This window comes from Kogia breviceps, chromosome 7, assembly GCF_026419965.1.
Source record: "Kogia breviceps isolate mKogBre1 chromosome 7, mKogBre1 haplotype 1, whole genome shotgun sequence".
Classification (NCBI taxonomy): domain Eukaryota; kingdom Metazoa; phylum Chordata; class Mammalia; order Artiodactyla; family Physeteridae; genus Kogia; species Kogia breviceps.
Genome location: NC_081316.1, coordinates 32289721 through 32312903, shown reverse-complemented (window position 1 = coordinate 32312903; position 23183 = coordinate 32289721). Strand labels below are relative to the sequence as shown.

Sequence of the window (23183 nt, the reverse complement as noted above, 5' to 3'; positions counted from 1 at the left end):
GAATGTAATTGAACAAAACACACAAGCAAGTAAATCTACTGTATCTAGAGTCTAAACAAATTGATTTTTTGCTTTTGACTTAACATATTTTTGAAAATATTTTCTCTAACTGCAATACATTTAGAATTACTACATGCCTACCTTGAGTAATATCTTCTGTACTGATGGTGACAGGTCAGTTCACACAGAGGCAGGGGATATGTCACATCAGAAAGAAAGTGAAATAACCGTACCTTTCAATAACTCGGAATGACCGCTTCTATTTCAGTTAGTCCACTTCATTCCTTTAAAAAAAAAAGAAATAAGAAATTCTAGTAAAACTGGTCTATTATTTACTATCTGATTGTGGAAGGTCAGAAGGAAGCAGTGGGAGAGGAAACACTATAGAATAATGATACTGGTTATGAGGCACTTCCAAAATCCTGGTGAATCTTCTGGATCTTTGCAGAGAGATCCTTCTATAATTGGTAGTCTTTTGTTGTCAGTGTGTGGTATATGTGATACCCGCCTTCCACTAATGTAATTATTCCTTCAATACATTTTTTGAGCAACTTCCCTGTGTCTTGCTCCTGTGCTAGGATCCAATCGCATTTATGGCACACATTCTAAAGGAAGAGTTAGATGCTGCTGCCAGAGGAAGATGTGTTTAAGTACTAATTTTACTCTTTGCATTTAATTGTACCTAAATTCATGGCTTGAATTCCAAGGTCTTATTTTTTTCCCATAAAAAGGGCAAGGTTTAAAATACGAAGTTGCATATTTTGCACTTTGTTTTTAGCAACTTTCTCATCAGAATCAATTTGTAACAAGTCCCAAATCTTGCCATGTCATTTCCCTCTGCTTTTCCTCAGCTTCCTATGTTTTATTTCTGAGCTCATCCTTCAGGATATCTACTGTCCCAGCACCTTACAAGGAATCTATGGGTGCAGTTTGCTCAAAGCTCCTGTCCTCTGTAAAACACCTCCCAAGTGTAACTTGGGCAGCAACTCTGGGAGGACTCTGATGTTCAATCCACATCATAGGGCAGGAGTGGTAATTAATGAGCTGCAATCCCTTCAGGCCATTCACAGTTGCCTTATTCCCTCTTGGTGAAACCAACTGGAAGATTTAAAGAATGATAGAGCCTATGGGCCTTGTCAGAACCAGGACTACATGTTGCTTCCCTGATATTTGGGGAAATATCATCATAAATGAAATGATCAGGGGTAGTCCTTCATCCTTTTCAGAAGACTTACACTTTAAGGCACACCCCCCCCCTTACTAGCAGACCTCCTAATTCTAGAAGCATATCTCTATCTATATCTTCATATCTAGCTCTAAATTTTATAGATATTCCTAGCCCTACTTCTATTCCTACCAATCTATCCATAAATATTGCCATGCATACACATGTATACAATATATAAAAATGCACACTTAAATTTGTAAAACACATCTATTATGAGGGCAATCTATAAATAAGAGCCATATATCTCATCTCCCATGGATGTTCTCATTGCATAGGGAGTCCAGGACTCACACCTGACTTTAGTGGTTGTAAACTACGGGATGCTGGCCAAGTCTCTTCTCCATTCTTGGCCTTGGTTCACGGGTCAGCTGAATGAAGAAAGGACTAAGTGATCACTAAGATTCCTTCCAACTCTAATCATCAGTCAATGCATTAAGGAGATTGTAGTAACTCAATAATTCTGTTCAGCAAATATGTAAAAAGGTTATTTAAGAAGAAAAATGTCTCTGAGAAAGGGAAATGTCCATGAGGTTGAAGTAATTCTACTGTCTATACTCTATTGTCTATGGTGTCATCAATCCTGGATTCATTTTTATTTTTCAAGGGTAGAATATTTAGCCACATCATTTTCAGTGAATCTTTTCTTTTTTTAATTTTTTACTTTTTAAATTAATTAATTAATTTAATTTTTGGCTGCGTTGGGTCTTTGTTGCAGGCTTTCACTAGTTACAGCGAGCAGGGCTACTCTTCATTGCGGTGTGTGGGCTTCTCATTGTGGTGGCTTCTCTTTGTTGCAGAGCATGGGCTCTAGGCACATGGGCTTCAGTAGTTGTGGCTCGAGGGCTCTAAAGCACAGGCTCAGTAGTTGTGGTGCATGAGCTTAGTTGCTCCACGGCATGTGGGATCTTCCCGGACCAGGGCCCCTGCATTGGCAGGCAGATTCTTAACCACTGCACCACCAGGGAAGTCCAAGTGAATCTTTTCTTAACTGAGGTTATTTAAATAAATTTTGTGTTATGCAGTCTTACCAATAGCACAGACTACAACTACCTTCTGACGAAAACTTAAGTCCAGGTGGAAATGGACAGAGGCTAAAGGAGAAAGTATTACTAGGAAGACAACACGTGTTGAGGTGCAACTTCACTGACTGGTATAATAGTCAAGTACCCAGCAGGCAACAGAATGTACACTCACAAGTTTTCTCTGAATACGATTTACTGAAAAAACTGCTTACAGTGGAATAAGCAAAAGTAAGGGTTAAAGTTAGGCACTCACAGTATGTGTAATCAAGTGTAAAGAGGACGATAGCAAGCATCATGAAGACAACATTACTACATCTAAATCTAACATTAAAGACAGCCAGGAGGGTAATGATGAGAAAAAAGCCATTCTATATTAGCTGGTAGCTTAGAACACAAACACAGCCACTATCAGATCCATAGTAAAGCAAGAAGGGAATGGCCAAGACAGGGCATAGGATTCAATACCCCATTTTTCTCTCCCTCCACTTTCTGATAATCCTGCCAGTCCCTTCCATTCGCTACCTGCCTTCCGAGAATGACAAAGCCCAGAAGATACAGGTTATAAAAGTTAGAGCAAGTTAGAGACAGTCCCGATCATTTTTTGCCTTTAAGTGTCTATTCATGTCCTTTACTTGGAAGAAGAAACTCACATTACTCCTTACCACCAAACAGGGAAAGCACAAAGTCCTATGAACCATTGTAGTCATGAAGGGATGATGCCAATTCATTCATACTTTCAGCTGGATTTTAAGTTGTAAAGTGAGGTATCATGGATGCTCTTCATATAAGATTTAAGAAAAAACTTTAAATAACAAGAGCAAAAGCATAGCTGCTATAATTCTTCTTCTCTAGCAGGACATTAGGCTGAATTAGACCATCATAGCTTCCTTTTTTCCATCATCCATTTCATTTTACCCTTACCTCTTCTAACACTCAGCAGGTTGATTTCATTATTTTTCTGTAGAGCTATTTCTCACAGAAATAACTTCATCATTGAAGAGAATGAATCAGTACAATCATTATTAGTGAATGAATCTCTATCCTAATTATTTTTCAATAAGAACTACAGTTCTCATTAACAATTATTATTTAGGAATAAAAGTACACTGATATAAATAGATTTGAGACATAATTCTCCATGCATCCACTGCAGAGTGGCAACCCCATATCTCATTGGTAATCAGAATCAAGTGTCCCAGCCAGTAAAGTAGCCCCTTCTATGTTTGTTCGTTCAGCTACTTGAAGGAACGAAAATGGTTTACATCCACCCCATATTAGGCAGGGATTCTATTCAAAGCTTAGGGTTTCTTTGCCTTGATTTTATATTATTCCTATGTCTTCAATGTAAAAGCTTTATATCTACTCTGCTAGGCATTTCTTCTCTAGCTCTTCTTATGAAAATATATTTCCATCTCTTAAAATTATTTCCAATAGTAACTTAAAATTACATCTTAGATTCCTGAGACATTATCTGAGCTTATAATATTAACAATTATTGAGCATCATTTTATGAATTAAAAGAGAATATTTGGTCCATAGTTGACAGTGATGCCATTAATACATGCTGGATGAATGAGTGGTGTTTACATAAAATGTGATCCTAAGCTGCAAGGGAAATTGCATATTATATAACGCTTATGTGCCAGGAATATTTTTATTATTTGATTACAATTGTGTTGCATAATTACATTACTTTCTTGCAAACTATTATAATATTGATATGTTTTTGTTTATAAACAAAACTGAAATGCAAGACAGCAAATTAATTCTTGTGGTTTTAACATTTACAAATGGCAGATGGCAGAATGATGCCCTGAAGGTAGAACATTTTAAGGTTCATTTTCCTTGTAGAACAATACAAAATTGTCTATCTGCAGAAGTGTTGTTTGTTGTTTCTCTAAGTTTAGCATACAATAAACCTTTATAATTTAGGGAAAACATTTTAAAGATATTTTAATTCTATTTGCAAAGTGAAGAGAACTTGAGGCTAATGAACTTGAGTATTCTGTCAGACTGAGGGTCCTTTAATCACTATAATCCACACAAAGGAAGCTGAAATTGCCTGAGAATAGAAGTTTAATAGTGGTGGGCTGCTCTATAAAAATGGTAAAGTTATAAATGGCAATTCAGATGTGAGCCAATAAGGGGGCCGGTAATGATTTAAAACTATATTTTAAAACCTGTATTTATAGTTAATTTTGTCAGATCATTTGTCTATTGGGATGATCATATGAATTATAGTTATTTTTTTGGAATAACTTTATAAAACCAGTTATTTTGAAAATTGCAACTGAGGAAATGTCATCAGTGCGAACTTATTCAATTTTAAATGGAAGTTGTAAAAATTAACATTATTTGGGAGAAAAAGACAGTATATGAAATAATTCCAGCCTGCATTCAATAGGCTGTTGGGGTAACCTGATGTTTAAAACAATCATACTATATGAAATCCTGTATGAAACAATCATACCAAACAGAGCAAATTAAAACAGAGTTATGATAATGATGTACGTTTTTCAAGTGAGCTATATTTCTTCATTCATTTTCATGGCTATCAGCAATCAAGATCTTGCAGAGTATCTGGCAGAATCACCTGGAAGGTAAATGTGGATAAATCATCAAGTCACAGATGATAAACAAAAGAAAACTCATGGGAGGTACTGCCATTTACCCCCAAATCCGGGGTACCCAGAGAATCAAGATTGGGAGTAGCTGACTGAAGTCTTACAGCTCAAAGACACGTCTCAACCAAGTGACAGATTTCACCGAACTCCTGGAGTTATTTCATAAAGAAAGAGTCTATACTACCCAGTCAAGAAGGAGAACAAAGTGTATTCAGTCCCACAGTACATTCCATGCCTTTTCTGTCTGCAGTGCTAAGGAGTAAAAAGGACATATCTCAGCATACTTACAGTAATAATAACGGTAATGGATAATTTATACTGTATGTTTTCTATGTCCCATTCACTGAATAAGCATTTATAACAATGCTAAGAAGAGAATCATTTTTACTATCACCATTTGCATACAAGGTAAAAGAGGTTTGGGGAGGTTAAATGACTTCCTAACATTATATGTGTACAAATGAGGCTTTCTTTCAATTAGAATTATATATATATATATATATCTAATTCTGCACAGATTATCTCATTTCTTTCTTACAATTACCCATTTTATATTTTTTTGCCATGCTGTGCTGCATGTGGGATCCTAGTTCCCTGACCAGGGATCGAACCCATGCCCCCTGCAGTGGAAGTGCAGAGACTTAACCGCTGGACTGCCAGGGAAGTCCCACAACTACACATTTTAGAGTAAAAGCAACTATGGCTCAAAGAAGATATTGGTCCTAGCACAGAAATGTAATTGCTTACTTCAGACAACTTTAATCAGTGATCTAACCTGAAATGTGTTCAAGAGGGTTCCCCATCCCTATGAATAACTGGCCTACTTTTTCAAAGATGATGTTATTTGTTGAAATAACTCATGTTCGGAGCAGAAAGCCTCTTAATCTTCATATATTGAGTGACTGATGAGCCGCACAGAGAAACTGTCTAGAATTGAGGGCCATGAATAGATTTTCATCATAAGAGCACTTCAAAATGCTCTAATTATTCATTATAGGACATTGTTCAGAAATTATTTTAGTCTATGTATTTTGGCTAATTGGCTTTAGTTAGTGTATATATTATGGTGAGCAGTAGTATCATGTGACTTAGTTTTATACTTTTGGATGATGAAGGCTATAGATTATGAAGTAGACTGAAATATAAATAGGATAGGATAGGATGCATTCTGTGAGCCATGGGAGAACTGGGTGGACCATACTATATATAGGTTATGGAAAGATGACTAAACTGCAGTTGTTGTAAAGAAAGTAAAATGAAAGCTAGCCTAAATACAAGTGCCCTCTCTGATATGGAAAAGGCTCCTCCTTGCAAGGATTTTCTCTTTAATCTGGCAGATTTTAATTCTACACCTTGATTACACAGGGAGTGTTCAGAAAATAGGCTTTGGGAGTCTGTGATTTCTAGAAACAAATATATCAGGGATTTGAAATAATGGTCATAATTTTAGTGATAATACATTAAAAGGGCATATCATTGCAAATACAGAACCCTATCACATATGTAATATAATTTAATGTCTGAAGTGGATTTGAGAGATAAGTAATTATATTGTATAATTCAGATGAGCAATCTAAGGCTCACATAAGGTTAAGCTGCCACTCATTGGTAAAATAAGACATCTGATGCCTATTTGTATCAGTCATCAGGACACAGAACTGCTTCATCATTTCAATGGGAAAAAATAATATAAAATCATATCAAGTAGTAACAGTTCATAATTCATACGAGATAAAAAGAACTGCAAAGATTACAGGAATAACAGATATAGGGAACAGCCACTATGTCCATGGCTGAGACAGTGTCCCCAAAAGAAACAAACTTGGAAGGTGACCATCCTCAACACAACAAATTAAGACCTTGTTGTGTAGGCTGTGCCCTTGAATAATGGAAAGGTTTACGGAAGTGCTGCAGGCTGGAGCTGGTAAGCAGGAAACCACTGACTGTGGTGCCAGAGAAACTCTTTGAGAAGCTGCCCACTGGGGTACCACTGAAATTCACTGGAAGGGATTACCACTAGATGTTTCACACACCACTGGCTGCTGAATATGCAGGAGCTAGAAGAGAGGAGCACATCTGTACCAGTATGCTAAGCACTTTTCTCCTCCAGCGCTCATCCTGTACCCTCTCATGAAAAAGCATGATACTGTCCCAGCTGGCAAAGAAGAAGGGTTTATAGGTCCAGCTCTGGTATAAAGTCGGACGAAGGAGATTAAATTTGAATTGAAGAATTAACTGATAACTGGCAGACCATCTCATAAGGATACTTTATGAACTAAGGATATTTATTTTGACAATTACAAGGAGAGGTATAAATATAGGATGGCATTATCAGTCTGCTGTTCAGCTGCAAAAATCTATGTAGTGAAACAATATACTGCTTTTTGTTCAATATGGCCAGAGTGTACCAGAAATTCAGTTATCCATGTGACAGCTAATTTTCTGTCAATTTGACTTGCTCAATATCTGGTAAAGCATTATTTCTGGGTGTGTCTGTGATGGTGTTACTGGAAGAGATTACTAGCATTTGAATTAGTAGCCTGAGAGCAAAGAAGATTGCCCTCACCAATGTGGGTGGGCATCATCCAATCTGCTGAGGATCTAAATAGGAAAAAAAAAAAAAAGAAGAAGAAGAAGAACGAAGGATAAATTTAATCTTTGTTTGACTGGCATTTTCTCCTGCTATCGGACACTGATGCTTTTAGTTCTCTGGCCTTTGGACTCTGACAGGAACTTAACATCATCATCTCCCCAGTTCTCAGGTCTTCATTTTTGGACAGAAACTGTACCACCAGCTTTCCTGGGCCTCCAGCTTACAGATGGCAGACCACGGGACTTCTCGGCCTTCATAATTAAATAAGCCAATCTCTCATAATAAATTTCTTTCTATGTATTTCTACATGTCCTATTGATTCTATTTCTCTGAAAAACTCTAAAATAAATCCTTTTATTTTTATTTATGTTTATTCATCATTTCATTCACTTATGTATCAACAAATATTTATTTACCAAGTATGTGAGGTTTTTTTTTTTTTTTTGGCCATGGCACACAGCTTGTGGGATCTTAGTTCCCCAACCAGGGATCGAACTTGTGCCCCCTGCAGTGGAAGTGTGGAGTCTTAACCACTGGACTGCCAAGGAAGTTCCCAATTATGTGATATTTATTGTCATTGATTAACCAGTACATTTATTAATCCTTTAATTCAGTAAATGTCTCAACTCCAAGTATTTGCAAGGCATTCTTGCAAGTTCTGAGGACTAAGTGTTCACTGATGAACAAAATAGATATTTTTAAAATCTGGCCTTCATGGCCACAAGGAGCTGGCTTCTGACAGAGGATGGAGATGGAAGAAATAATATAAATAAATAAATAAATAACCCTACAAAATATTGATTGGCGCTAAGTGACATAGAGAAAATTAAGCAGAGACAGATAGTAATTCCAGGGGATTTTGCAATTTTAAATTCAGTAGTCAGGGAAATCCTCACTGAGAAAGTGACATTTGTGCAATAAATTAAAGAAGGTAAGAGAGAAAGCCTGGATATATTTATAGGAAAAATAATGCAGGAACCCAGGAGAGGAGTCTATCTAGTGTATTTGCAGAAAACCAAGGAGTCCACCATGGCAGGGTGGGTAGAGAGACAGTGAGAGTAAATGAAACCAGAGAGATCTTGGAGCATTAGATCATAGAGGGTCATATAAGACAATATTAGGGCATTATTAATTTGCTCTGGGTGAACCATGAGAATGTTTTGAGCAGAGTGTGACATGACATATTCTAAAGCAGCTACTTCACACATTGTGTTGAGAAAAGACTATCAGGGAATACAAATAGAAATGGAGAGAATAGTTAGGAGATTATTGCAATAAGCCAGGTAATATATGATAGATAATTGGACTGTGTCAGCAAAGAGATCCTTAACAAGTTTGTTTGTTTTCTGGTTAAACATTATTTATCTTGAACTCTTGTTATGGACTGAATGCTTGTGTCTAACCCAAATTCATATGTTGAAATTATAACCACCAATGTATTAGGAGGTGGACCCATTGGGAGGTAAATATGTCATGAGGGTGGAAACCTTATAAGAAAAAAAAGGAAGGTTTGCTTTCTCTTTCTCTCTCTTTGACATGTGAGGATACAGGGAGAAAGCAGCTATTTACAAGCCAGGAAGCAGTCCTCAACAGACACTGGATCTGACAGCCTCTTGATCTTAGACTTCTCAGCCTCCAGAACTGTGAAAAATAAATGTTTGTTGTTAAGTCACTCAGTCTATAGTCATTTGTTATAGCAGCCTGAACTGACTACAACAACTCTAAATCAAGATTTGAGGCGTTATCATCAGAAAATTATGGTCATTTATTCTGATAAGTAACCATTCAACATCTATTTATCCAAAGAATTGTTAGCTTTCCAAAGAAGTAAAGTTTACAGTGAAAAAGTGTCATTCTTCATAAGTCTTTTAAAACTATTTTTTTTGTAAATAATGACTTAAGAATCTAGAAGCATTCTTAGAATACTAAATTCTAAATTTTATCTAATTTGAGGCTGTATTTTATATCGGAGCACTGTGTTACATGTGATACTCATCACACATTAGCTTATACAGAAAAGGAAGAGAAAATGAGCATGTGTAATAAAAGATTCCAAGGGGATAACCAGCTTCAGGCACTGATAAATTCAGAGTCCCAATGGTATCCAGAGGATATTTTAATTTTTATCCTTTCAATCATGCTTCTCTTCATTGTTTTCCTCATTATTGACTTTATTCTCAGGCATACTCACCCAGAATGTGGCAAGGATGTGCACTATTTCTAAACTTATTTCTCATTACCTTTATAACCTCAGTAAAAAGTGAAAACTTATCTCAACAGTTCTAGCAACATTTCCAGCATCATTTTGGGTTAGCCTAATTTGGACCCCAGTAACTACTGAATGAGTAATTGTGACAAATGAGATGCAATCCTTATTGGACAGATATGGCTCATCTTCAGCATCAAACAATTGAGATTCAGTTTCATGAAAGTCAAATTAACTGAGAATTTGGGAGTGGATCCCCCCCAAATAATGTTGCTTATGTGGTAAACTGATATAAATCATAGAAGTCTTAATTTTATATACAGAAAGACAAAAGAATTTCAGATCACAAAGTGAGTTTACTGAGAGAAGCTGGCTCACTTCATTATATCCAAGGCATTTAAATACCTTTCCATTATCCCAAGCTGTCTGTAGTACAGAGTTTTAAACATCTAATACCACAACAAAATATTATTCTTTGTTTGGGAACTGTGATAGTGCTTTTAAAGCATTTAAAATTCACTCAAAGCCAAAAAATTGAATAAGGTTTATGTTCAACCTAAATAACACATAAGGTAATGAAAAAAAAGAGTTCCTTTAATTTAATGAAAAAAAATATATATATATATTTGTGTGTGTGTGTGTGGTACGCGGGCGTCTCACTGTTGTGGCCTCTCCCGTTGCGGAGCACAGGCTCCGGACGCGCAGGCTCAGCAGCCATGGCTCACGGGCCCAGCCGCTCCGCGGCATGTGGGATCTTCCCGGACCGGGGCACGAACCCGTGTCGTCTGCATTGGCAGGAGGATTCTCAACCACTGCGCCACCAGGGAAGCCCAAAATATATTTTTATATCTTAAAAAACTTTTGAAAGATATTTCAAAAACATTGGCTAGACAGAAAGTGTGCATATAATTTGGTATATTTAACTAAAGTATGTAAATATTTTTATAATCATACTCATCAATTATAAACATAATCATGCCCTCAAATAACCTTAATCTGTCTAATTTACATACACATCTAATTTTGCCATCAAAAATAAAATAAGTGAATGTTATTGAGTTAAAATGTAAAGGATTTCTTTTTTGTAAAGAGATATTTTATATTGGAATGATTAAAAGTATCCCCATATCTAATAGAGATAATGTTTTAAAAATTTATAAAGACTCGCCTATGTATACTTATAGAAAAAGCTTAAATAAAATATTATCAAATAGTGCACTGGTCATCATTGGCAATATAAAATAAAATACAAGTATTTTAAAAGACGTAAAGGAATGGAAAAGTAAATCATGTTCCTGGAGGAGATGGTTAAATACTGATGTTTATGAATTTCTTCAGCTTCCTTAATCAACTTAGAACAATATAAATCCAATCACAATAAGACATTTTAATTGACTAACAAAAAATTACAATATAAAATAGAAACTATAGTGACATAAAGTCAGAAAATATGAAAATAAACAGATACAAAAATGTTTAAAATGGAAGACCAGCCACGGTATAATTTTTAGTTAAATAATAAAGGAGAAATAACAAAAATATTTTCACATGACACAAAAAGAGAAATGTAGTGTATGGATTAGAACAGAAATACTCAAAATACCCAAATTTATATGTGAAATTAATAAATAGATTCAAAGATAAATAGGAAAATGATATTTAATAATTATATTGTATAACTAGGTAACCTGAGGAAAGTCATTTTAGAGCTACACTTTATGCATATGTCAAAAGAAGATTCAGGTAGGTTAGAAAATAATACTTTTTAAAGATAGCTGGATAGATATTCTACTACAAAATTTTTAAAAATTGTAATATTCTTGAATACTAGCACTAATTAATGCTTTCAGGAAGAACTATTCCATGGAGAAATGTTTTGGAAACATTACCTTCTATAACTCTTAAGAGATTCACAGCACATGGTAACATATTAAAGAATTGGAGTATGCAAATAAAAATGAATGTTTGACTTTAACTTATTTATTTATGGTATACTTTCCTTTAATATTTACTGGATCTAGTAGGGGAGGTTATTGAAAAGATTGAAATGACATTTTACAATAAACTCCATGGAGAGAAGGACCATGCCTTTTCGTTCCATATAGATATCTAGAACATAGCTCAGTTGATAGTTTTTTAATAAATCAAAATGAATGAATCAAAAGTAACTAATTATTAAATTACCAAAAGAAGTGAAAATAAGATTTTCTTTTCATTTAAAATGACAAGCATGTTAATATAATTACAGGTTTATTCATTTTCAGGATAAAAAATACAACAAAGCTTGCAACAGACAAAAATTAAGGACATGAATAGACAATTTACACAGATGTAATAAGAAAGATAAACATATATGAATCAATATTCACCAAAACTGAGAATTAAAACATGCAAAGCATTAAATAATGAAGCACTATTTTCCATATATTACTTCAAAAATATGAAATAATGATTATTAATGATGAGATCAGAGTAAATTTGGTACATTCTAACGACATATAACCTTGTAAAATATATTGTTTAGACATTAGCATGCTAGCATATATAAATATATGCATATTATTTGTATAATATACCCTGAAGGGTGTCTCATAATAAGATAATGCAGAAGGAGAAAAATATTCATTAAGATACTTATAGTGGACATTTTTTTTTAACTCATTGGTTCTTGGTTAGAGTTTATGTCCAGAATTAACTTTGGAGAAATAAACCTAAATATTCCTTATGATTTGGGTAAAGCAATCTATCATGAAAAATTATTTCTGCCCTAACTCACTAATTAGGTGGGTACCTAATCCAGACTAGTTTATGAGAACCTTTACCCCTGTGGTCCCAGTAATCATACTGAGGATGGGTATGTGACCTCAACAGATGGGAGTCATCCTTAATTTTTAATACACAGAGTTCAAGAGAGAAATAGCCTTTCTCTTTACTACAGCTATGAGCTACAAATACATTCTGAAGTTGCTGACATCTATCTTTTCTGGGCTCAAGGAGCAGGAATCTATGGTTACTGCCTGGGCAATTTAGATTCCTTTGGTCAGTGAACCAGCAGGCAAGAAGAGCAGCCACCATCTTTGCATGGGTAGTTAACATGGATGAGAAAAGAAATTTGGGCTACTATTACATAGTAGGGTCAGAGAAGATGATGCGTAGAACACAGGTCATCTACTTGGGTACCTCTTGGTAATCCCTTGTCCAACTGGGACTATGAATGGTAGGTATAACAATCTGGCCTGAGAAAAGTATGGTTAACAGGGCCTCAGACTCTTCCAGAATAAGGATTTGGGCCATAACACCAAGCAATCCACTGGAACCAGCCAACATCTCAATGGCAAGAGAAATTAAGAATGGAAAGCAGAAGAAGAGAATGGGTACCAAATATGGCCCAGAAACCAACTTCAGTGAGGGTCCTATAGTTCAGCCCACTACTTTCTGTCTTCTAAATATCTCCTCAGGAAGAAAGACCCAGAAAACTCCTAAGAACTGAGTCCTGAACATTAATAGACAAGTTGACTCATGTAGCATAAAGGATAAGCTGTAACATTCAAGGTCATCTGCTATTTTTATATCCCTTCAAGAAAAAAATCTGTGATACAACAAGAGTACAGTTAATTGACAGCATCCAGATGGAAGTGCATTCTGTATCCATTTCCATTTTCAAAACAATGCCATGGTCACGCCAGGCAGCCTGAGTCAATGACTGAGAATGGCCTGTCCATTTCTGTGTCCTGCATGACTTCTCTCACAGGCATTCGTTGCTCTGGACATCCATGTTGAATTGATCAAGACATTGCAGATTAGCATTAACATGAAGGATCTCCCTGCCCATTCCCGATTTCTCTTCCTTTTCTTTTCACAGATCTCAAACCTGCATCATACTTTGAAGGCTTTCTTTGTTCAATTCTGCTCTCTCTCACTTTTGTCTTTCATAGAAATCACTCACCAAAAACGTTTTTCACTCCTAACTTGGTCTCAGTGTCTAAGTTCTGGGGACCCAACTGACAGAAAATGACTTTTAAATGAAAAAAGAAACTAATGATTCAAGAAAGACAGAGGATAACTGCTGCAGAAATGCCCTGTGAGTAAAAGAAGAAACAATAAGACCCAGTGTTTATTTAGGTTAAAAAACAGGTACAATGGTAAGAGGAGGACAATTGTAATAGCAGGGGTAATTATAACAGAAATAAATTACGATGCAGAAACCAAATGGAATAATATGAGATCAGTAAATTTTAATATAAAATTTATAATATCAAACTAAAATATGAAAAGAGAACACATGTGTAACTTTGTTTAAAACTGTGTTCAACATGCATGTACATGAACAAAGAAGGTAAAGAAAAATAAAAACATGCCTATTTTATTCTGTCTGGAAGATAATTACATGAATTAATTTCCCCCAATTAATTTGCATCATGTGTTACTTCTCCGTAATTACTCTCCAGAGAGCTCTTCATCAGCTATTTTAAGAATGAATAGTTGTGGGCATAACAATTATACAGTCTATGGTGAGCCAGAGGACTACACATCAGATAGTATTTTGAGGTCATCCTAGCTAATAGGAGATACAGACAAACACATAGGCATGACAGTGCAGTGCTAAATGTCTTGTGAAATATTTAAAAACAAATAAAAAATACAGTAATGTAACAGACAATGACAATATTATTGTCAAACATTAACATTGGCCATATTTGTTTAGGAACAGACTAAAGAGACACAACAATGACAACCATTTGTGCTACTTTCATAAGATGGAACTGAGCACTTACTGAAAGCTAGCTGCTGTGTTATGCATGGGGACACAGTAGAGAATAGAAGATAGATAATTCTTTCTTCATGGATATGAAGTTCAAATTGGATCTGTCCGTATCTCACCATTTCCATAGCTGTTACTCAAGCACAGCCACAATCTCATGTAGATGTTAACTTCCCACACTGTCCTCCTACCCCAAGACTTTAATACAATCTATTAACTCTAGCCAGTATACTCTTCTCCATCTAACCTGTATCTCTTATCTTAAATTTCACTTCCTTTGGAAAGAATTCCCTGATTCCAGACAGATTAGTCATCCTCATTATTTTAAGGCTACGTGTATTTTTCAGAGCATTTACCACAGTTATAATGAACCAGCTGATGACTTGTATGAGGATCTAATGTTTACATTTCCCCTCACCTGACAACCCTATGAAATGACGACTATCTCTTTCCTGTTCTCTGCTCTATCCCACATGCACAACATAACAGGCAATTCTTAGTAAGTTCTGGAATAAAGGTGATAAAAGAATCACAAACAGCTGCCATATTGCCTTTGATTCTGAAATACAATTAACCTTCGCTTTCTCCCTTCTAACCCCTACTTTGCTACAAATTCTTAGGTAAAAGTTCGCTTTTATGTGTAAAGGAATAAATAGGGTGATCTTTTGCTAACAGTCTCTGGTTTAAAACAGAGACACATTCCCACAGTGCTTAGTAAATGCACTAGTTGAAATATTTTCTACTATGAATGCAGTATAAAATGTTAGTAGAGACTCTGGGTGAATGTCTTCATTAGATGTGGAAGATAATACAAAAGCTTATGAATAGATGCAGGACAAACACTGTGTATTTCAAATTTCTTGGGGATGAATTTCTAAGGTAAAATGCATATACTCTGAATAATACTGTTAAAATTCTATTCATCTTAATCCACAGAGCTCTGATTTTTTTTACATTTGTCTGCTGCTATTATTGTTTTAGAATCTATGGGTTTATACTAATCTTTCAGGCCATCATTTACCCGAGGGGCAAAGGGAAGAACTGAATAAATTTACATAAGGGCAATTGATTTCTCATACAAGAGAACATCTGCTTGTTCTCAAAGATCTTTATGGCATTTAACAAGTGGCAAAGGCTGGCAATAGCTCAGGACAAAGAGGCTAGCAAATTCACTTGATTTTAGCTTCCATTTCACTACTAGAAAGAATGGAAAGGTCCAACATGTCACTTAATGTCACCTGTAGGAAGCTCTCAGTGGATTGGTAGAAATACCTAGGTTGCTTTATTCAATTAAAAAAAAATTGGTCAACAGGCTCAAATGGCCATAAAATGCTTCACATTGTATAAATCCATTCTATTTCTTTTTTTCACTTTTTTCTTCCCCTCCCCCTCCCGCACTCATCTTCCTCTCTCTTTTTCCTTCTATCAATGAGTTTTTTTTTTTTTAATTTTTATTTATTTATTTAAGTTTTGGCTACATTGGGTGTTCGCTGCGGTGCACAGGCTTCTCATTGCAGTGGCTTCTCGTTGCAGAGCATGGGCTCTAGAGAGCGCAGGCTCAGTAGTTGTGGCACATGGGCTTAGTTGCTCCACGGCATGTGGGATCTTCCCAGACCAGGGCTCGAACCTGTGTCCCCTGCACTGGCAGGTGGATTCTTAACCACTGTGCCACCAGGGAAGTCCTCATTGAGTTTTCTTTTTCATCTCTCATAATCAATTTTCATTTTTTCCTGCTAAAATTGTAATCCCCACAACTCAAATTTTCTGTAGCCTGAGAAACTAAATAGCAGGAACAGTTAAAATTATTTCTAAAATGGAGTAAGTAGGTTTTCAGTAAGTTTTTATTAACTCTCCAATTATTCAAGGGCCTCATTTTTAGTGCATGGTCTTCATAACACTATTGATTAGTCAGAAGAAAATTTTACCACTTTCTGGATTTGATTTATATTTTAGATGACAAATGTAATTGGGAAACTGATATTTTTCTGACATACATGACAAATCATATATGTAATGCACACATATACTTCCTTGAATGGATTTTCTTAATCACACATAGACATAAAAATTATGCAATGGGGTCCATCTTTGAACAAATTAGTTCAATGTTTACTTTGATACTTTTACTCTGATTCTAATTATTTAACTAATGGCTACTAGTTCATGATAATTTTCTTCAAACTGAGGAGTCATTTAGTACAACAATTAATTAACAAATAGATTATCAAGAGCTAATCTATTTAATTTCACCTTAAAACACATTTTGAAAAATGATAACTTTGTACATGAAATAGTTTTCATTTAGAATTTCTGTTTCTACTGTATTTCCAGTTTTATACTATCAGTAGCTATAGTGATGACAAGACATAAATTCTACATTTTCTGGAGTTATTCAAGGATTGGAAGTGAAAAAAGTTATATAAAGGAGTATCTTTTATGTTAAATATACAAGGACAAGTGGGGATATGTATTTTGACAGTTGTCTACTAATAAGATAGGCATCCTAGCAACGGGAACTCTATGGACCAAGATACTCAAGTAAGAAACATAAAATACCTATTTGGATGCAATAAAAACATAAATTCCTGTTAAGACTTCTTATTAGTTCTACTTATGAGGACATTTTAATGAAAAACATTTGGAAGAGAGAAAAATAATTATTATTTATTGAAAGCTACACTTTAAGTTTTATATATGTATTCTAATTAATAAAGTAGGTGGCTTTGCCTTACTTTGCAAATAAGAAAAATTAATTTTAAAGATTGTTTGCTCCAGATCTCAAAGTTTTAAAAAAGAGTCCACATCTGTATGACAGTAAAATCTGTACTGTTGCATATTAGTAAATGAGGTCTGCCATGGCTACAATAGGGAATAGAATTTTGGAAACCCTTCTAATCCATCTTTCTCCCTACTTCAAAATGTTCTGTTTTACAGCATATATCAAAGATCAGCAAACATTTTTTTTAAAGCTTAATAGGGAACAATGTTAGCTTTGCAGGCCATGCACTTCCTCTTGTAACTACTCAATTCTGCCATTGTATCAGTAATACAAAAGCAACCATAGTAGTCGTATAACATGGAACCCAGGAAGGATGGCATCAGCTATAAAGAACAGAGGTATGGAGACACACACGTCACACACACACATACACACAGGGGGCACAAGAGAAGAGAGACAGGGTAAGATATTGTCACTCAATACCAGGACATACTGCCTTTGGGGTTGTTATCTCCAAGAGGTGTATAAAATGAACAGAGTATATAATAAGAATTCATAATCACATAGAACAATATTGTTAGATTTTTAAATTGTTTTTAAAATAATATATGTTTACACCTGAGGCAATCTGACAGTTCCTTGTTTTTATTCCCCCTACTCTAGAATCAGTAATCTTTGTAAAATTGAGAATTTGGAAAATTATTATACTCTCCTAGCACAGTTAGTCTATAAGTTGGTATGCTTGAAAAGAGCTCAAATTTTTAATGGAAGATATGTTTTAATGTGTACTTATCAACTCTAAACTTTCATTACACCTTTGCTAATACCACTATCTTAAAAATAAAACAAAAAAACCCCCCAGAAACACCTCTCAACCCATACCTCTCTCCATATGACAAAGCCTGCATAACCATAGCAAAGGCAAGTGGTCACACCTGCTAAGAAGCATGTATTTGAACACTTTACCATTCCTGTCATCCCGCTCAGTGAGTGACCATTGGACTCTCATATCCTCAGTGTGTTTTTGCAGGGTCTCTTCCCATTAACAATGATGGAATCACAGAATTCTTTATAAGACTATAAGCATTAGGAATTTCAACAGGAGACAGAAAACAGAACTCAAAACTGTTTCTGAAAGCAATGCAGGAAAGCCAAATTCTGTGGAAGGCATTAAAAGGGTATATAAAATCTGAGGCTGTTTTAACCTGAGCTTTGACACCCTTGAACAGAAGAACTTGGGCTTCTATTGAAGAATGTTGAGAAACAAGTTAAGATTTCCACATATCTGGAATACTTGGCTCCTTAGTCAATCAAAATTAAAATAGATTAAAGAATCTAGGAATAAAATTATCTATTTTTTCATTTCAATCTCAACTCAGTTCCCAACTAGAATTTCTATTGGCCTTTACAAGTCAATCTCATATTTATCTGATAAAAATAGCCATAACAATTTGCAGTGCATGTGGATATAGATAAGATAGATACGATCTTGCACTAAAAGATATTTTAATACAAACAGAAAGTAAAACACTGAGATACTGAGATAGCAATAATAATAGGATAATATAGGAATTGGGAGAGTTATAATGATGCTATTTTGAGCAAAATGAATTTATTTAATGTTAATGGTGAATATCTCTCTCTAACACAATAACATCTTTAAAAGGGTACAGAACCCCTTTAAAATAAAGCTGATGTTTAAATTTGTCCTTTTTTTTCTTTCCAATAGACATATGAAAAATAAATCTAAATACAAGTGGTATTACCCTCGAACAATTTCTGTAGAAATATCCTAATTTCAGATATTCTTTCTTTCCTCCTTCCCCCCCTTCTTTCCTTCCTTCCTTCCCTCCCTGACTCCCTCTCTCCCTCCCTCCCTCCCCCCCTCCCTTCCTTTCTTCTTTCCTTCCCTCCTCCCCTCTCCTTATCTCTCTCCCTCTTACATGCTGGACTCCACAATGAGCATCTGGTTCCAACTCCCCTCCATCTCTACAGTCCGCCTCCATATTCTCCTGGAAATCATTTTCCTATCACACCCCATCTCCAAATACACTGCTGTCACATAAGCATTGTGTACTAAAGCCATGCTCAACAAAATATACGTATCTGAAGTATATATATACACACATACATGCATACACACACGTGTGTGTGTATATACATATACATATGTATATAACTATATAAAACTCCATATCCTGCTTTAGTCTTATACAGTAGGATCAACTTATATATGTCTCAATGGTCCCAAATCAATTAGACAGCCCCATCCACCTTGGTTGAGTTCTGTGGAAATGTTACTTTCCCAACTGTTCAAAAATTAAATTTCTTCAACTATGAATCTGTTTTTGATAGACCATTTTGGGCCTCTGAAATGTGGACCTATACCAAGATTCTTCTTCTAAAGAGGTTTTGTAACAGTCTCCTTTTAAAGCAGACAGGAAGATAGAAACTATTTATTTATAGGAATTGATTTTTCAATGATTGGCATCTAAATGCAAAGTAAATACAGTTTCATTTTCTCCCAATATGGTAAATAAAATCTGTCAACTTAAGCTCCCCTAAACCGACTGTCCCTTTTATCATCCTAAAAGAATGGTTTCCATTAATCAGAGCACAAAGCTTGAAGCCTAGCTCCTTAAACCAATTTATCATGATTTTCTATATAATCTGTAACAAATCTATTAAATCATGTACTCATACTTACTAATGATTAGTAGACACACTGGAAACCAATACTAAGAATTAGAACATTTCTTAGTACTTTCCTTATTTTCCTTTCAGCCTTCTCAAACTGATGGGTGCAGATTCTTTCTTTGACTTTTAGTGGCGTTCTTAGCCTGATGATAGTACTAGGAGCTAAAATTTGAACTATACTAATAACAATTTTATTCTAATTTGAAGCTACAAGGCTTCAAATTAGAGTATAAAGAGGAGGGGAGAATAATTGGTTGTTTTATCTGTTTTGCGACAGGTTTTGAAAATTACGGGAAAATCTTAACTTTTTTCCCTTTGATAGCCCCCATCCAATGCCAAAACAAGTAACTAGAATCAATCATGTAGCAGTGAAACCATCACCACCTTCTTTGTTTGTTGTTGTTATTTTTTGCGGTACGCAGGCCTCTCACTGTTTTGTGGCCTCTCCCGTTGTGGAGCACAGGCTCCGGACGCGCAGGCTCCGTGGCCATGGCTCACGGGCCCAGCCGCTCCGTGGCATGTGGAATCTTCCCGGACCAGGGCACGAACCCATGTCCCCTGCATCGGCAGGCAAACTCCCAACCACTGCACAATCAGGGAAGCCCCATCACTACCTTCTCTGAATGGAACTTTGTTAATGTAGCAGAAAATGCATTGCATTTTAGAGAAAATATTTAATTATGGGAAAACTACATATGGTTTATAATCCATGTGCTAATGCAGATAAAGTGCTTAGACATTTCTGATCAGAGATTTATAGAATTCAGTCACCATGCTTCTGCTTAGAGTCAGTGACTAAAGTTTTAACAGCCCTTCCTTTACAGCGAAACCATAGAAAGTATAAACTAAGAACAAAAGGCTTTGGAAGTTGAATGTTTTTGCTTGCCACATGGAATTTGCCAAAACTCATTTGACATTTAAACATGATCCAAATATAAACACCTCAATTAAGAGTTCTACTTCAAGCATACTAAATAAGGCCAAGGAACAGTTATACAAATGAAATGATACCTCTAAAGGAATGAGAAAACAATTTCTGATCATCATTTGCTGTCAAAAACCTCAATATAAGAGACAGAAATAATATACGCTGAGGAGAAATGTATACCAAGTCCCAGATGTCCTCCTCTTAGTCAAGATAATCTCACTTTCTCTGACTTTTGTGAAAGTTTGCCTATTTCTCTTGCCAAAGTGGAAAGGATTATAGAAATTCCCCAACCAACAGAACAATCATGTTTCTCATATGCCCAACAGGATTTAATAAGGTATCGGGGATGAGAGGATTCTTAGATCACTAATGCATTCTGCTATACTGTGCATGTAATCCTTCTACAAAATTGCTGTACAAAGAGGGGTCTGGAGAGAAGCAGCAATCTGCATTACCTGGGACTTCTTAGAAATGCAGACTCTTATGCCTAACCTGGATCTACTGATTCAGACATTACAGTTTTAACAAGGTCCCCAGATGGTTGGTATGTGCACTAAAGTTTGAGAAGCACTGCTGCTCTCTCTAGAGCATGACCTCCAAATATTCATCGAGGTCTCCTTGAACATCTCCAGTTACTAGGAAATCACTCTCTGGGGTAGCTTTTTCAGTGTTAAACAGCTCCCAAAGTAACGAAGTTATCCCTTACCTTTATTAAGGCAGACATGCTTCTCTGTTACTTCCACCTAATTAGTCAAAAATCTTCCCTTTAAAGTCACTCAGAAAATATTCAGTCCCTTTGTTTTTGTTTTTTATTTCAGGAAAGTCTTTTAAATAATTGCAAATAGGACTAGATCTTTATTCTTATCTTCTCCAATTTTTTTTTTTGTGGTATGCTGGCCTCTCACTGTTGTGGCCTCTCCCGTTGCAGAGCACAGGCTCTGGACGCACAGGCTCAGCGGCCATGGTTCACGGGCCCAGCCCCTCCGTGGCATGTGGAATCTTCCCGGACCGGGGCACGAACCCATGTCCCCTGCATCGGCAGGCAGACTCCCAACCACTGCACAACCAGGGAAGCCCTTCTCCAATTATTTTAACCATTCCTCAAATGCCGTATTTGATCTACCTTAACATGTTGGAAGCTCTATTCTAAAATCCATGATGTTTATTTCTACAAAGCATGATTTCCAATATTGAATACAACATTCTAGGTGTAGTTTGACCAATGAAGAATTGAGAATTATCTCCTCATTTATACTACATATTCTACCACCATTAATACAGCCTAACAATTGCATATGGAGAAGGAAGGAGGAAGATAGCATCATCTTGTAAACTCATACTGATTTTATGGATTCTTAGCATCCTAGTTATTTTTTACTTAAAGGGCTTGGTCTCCCTCCATATCATCCATGTCAAATTGATTCCTTTATCCAAAGGTGAGATTGTAAGAAGATGGAAATTCAAAGACATTGATGATTGCTTGCCTTCTTACCTAAAGAGACTACTGTTAACTGAAATTCTTCCTTTTATTTCTTCAAAATTATTAGCCTCAGTACATAACTGATTCAACTGAGATGAGTTAGATAATGATCTTTGCATGTTATAAATTTATTATTTCTTCCAGGTTAATGTTCTTTGAAGAGGATATATTATGCCAATATCCTTCATACCTAAGAGATCAAGATTATGATATATTCTTCTTTATAACAGTTCTTTAAATGTTTGTTTAAATACGCTGGGGATTTATGAGTTAAAATGTATTTTTCATAACGGCTGATTTATAAACACCTTTAGTAAATAAATATGATTGAAAAGTATGTGCTTTGATTTCCAAACAAATACCTGCTTTTAATAAAGGACTCTCTGAGGAACTGGTGTGGTATACAGAATGACCTCCCAAAGACACCCACAGCCTAATCCTTGTAACCTATAAATATGTTTTGTTATGTGGCAAAAGAGAGCTTGAAGATGTAATTAAGGTTACTAATTTTAAAAAGGGAGGTTATTCTGGATTATCTGGGCGCATCCAACCTAATCACATGAGCCCTTGTGAACAGACTTTTCTCTTTCTGGAGGCAGAAGACGTGAGGCAGAAGGAGAGGTCAAAGAGATTCAAAGGGAGAGAACTCAGTGCACTGAGGCTGCCTTGGAAATGAAGAAGGAAACATGACGAGGAATACAGGTGGCCAAAGAGTTAAGAGAGTCTCCCTGGAAACAGCCAGAAAGCAAACAGGGATCTCTGCATGGAATTGAATTCTATCAACAACCTAAAAGGAATGCTACCCTGCTGCCTCTTTGATATCACTCCTGTAAAACATCTTATGACAGAGCCCCAAGCTGTGTCACGCTATACCTAGACTTCTGACCTTCAGAAGTATGAGATAATACATGGATATTGTTTGAA

The 23183-nt window shown here is 35.8% G+C and overlaps 1 long non-coding RNA gene across 2 annotated transcripts in view; it reads right to left on the bottom strand.

Moving 5' to 3' along the window:
* Window positions 1-227: 227 nt before the first annotated feature.
* Window positions 228-23183, bottom strand: part of LOC136794574 (uncharacterized) — a 196152-nt gene continuing 173196 nt past the window's right edge. For both annotated transcript variants that reach the window (XR_010841560.1, XR_010841561.1), the window contains exon 3: window positions 228-284. This is a non-coding gene — a long non-coding RNA (uncharacterized lncRNA). The remainder of the gene's footprint in view (window positions 285-23183) is intronic.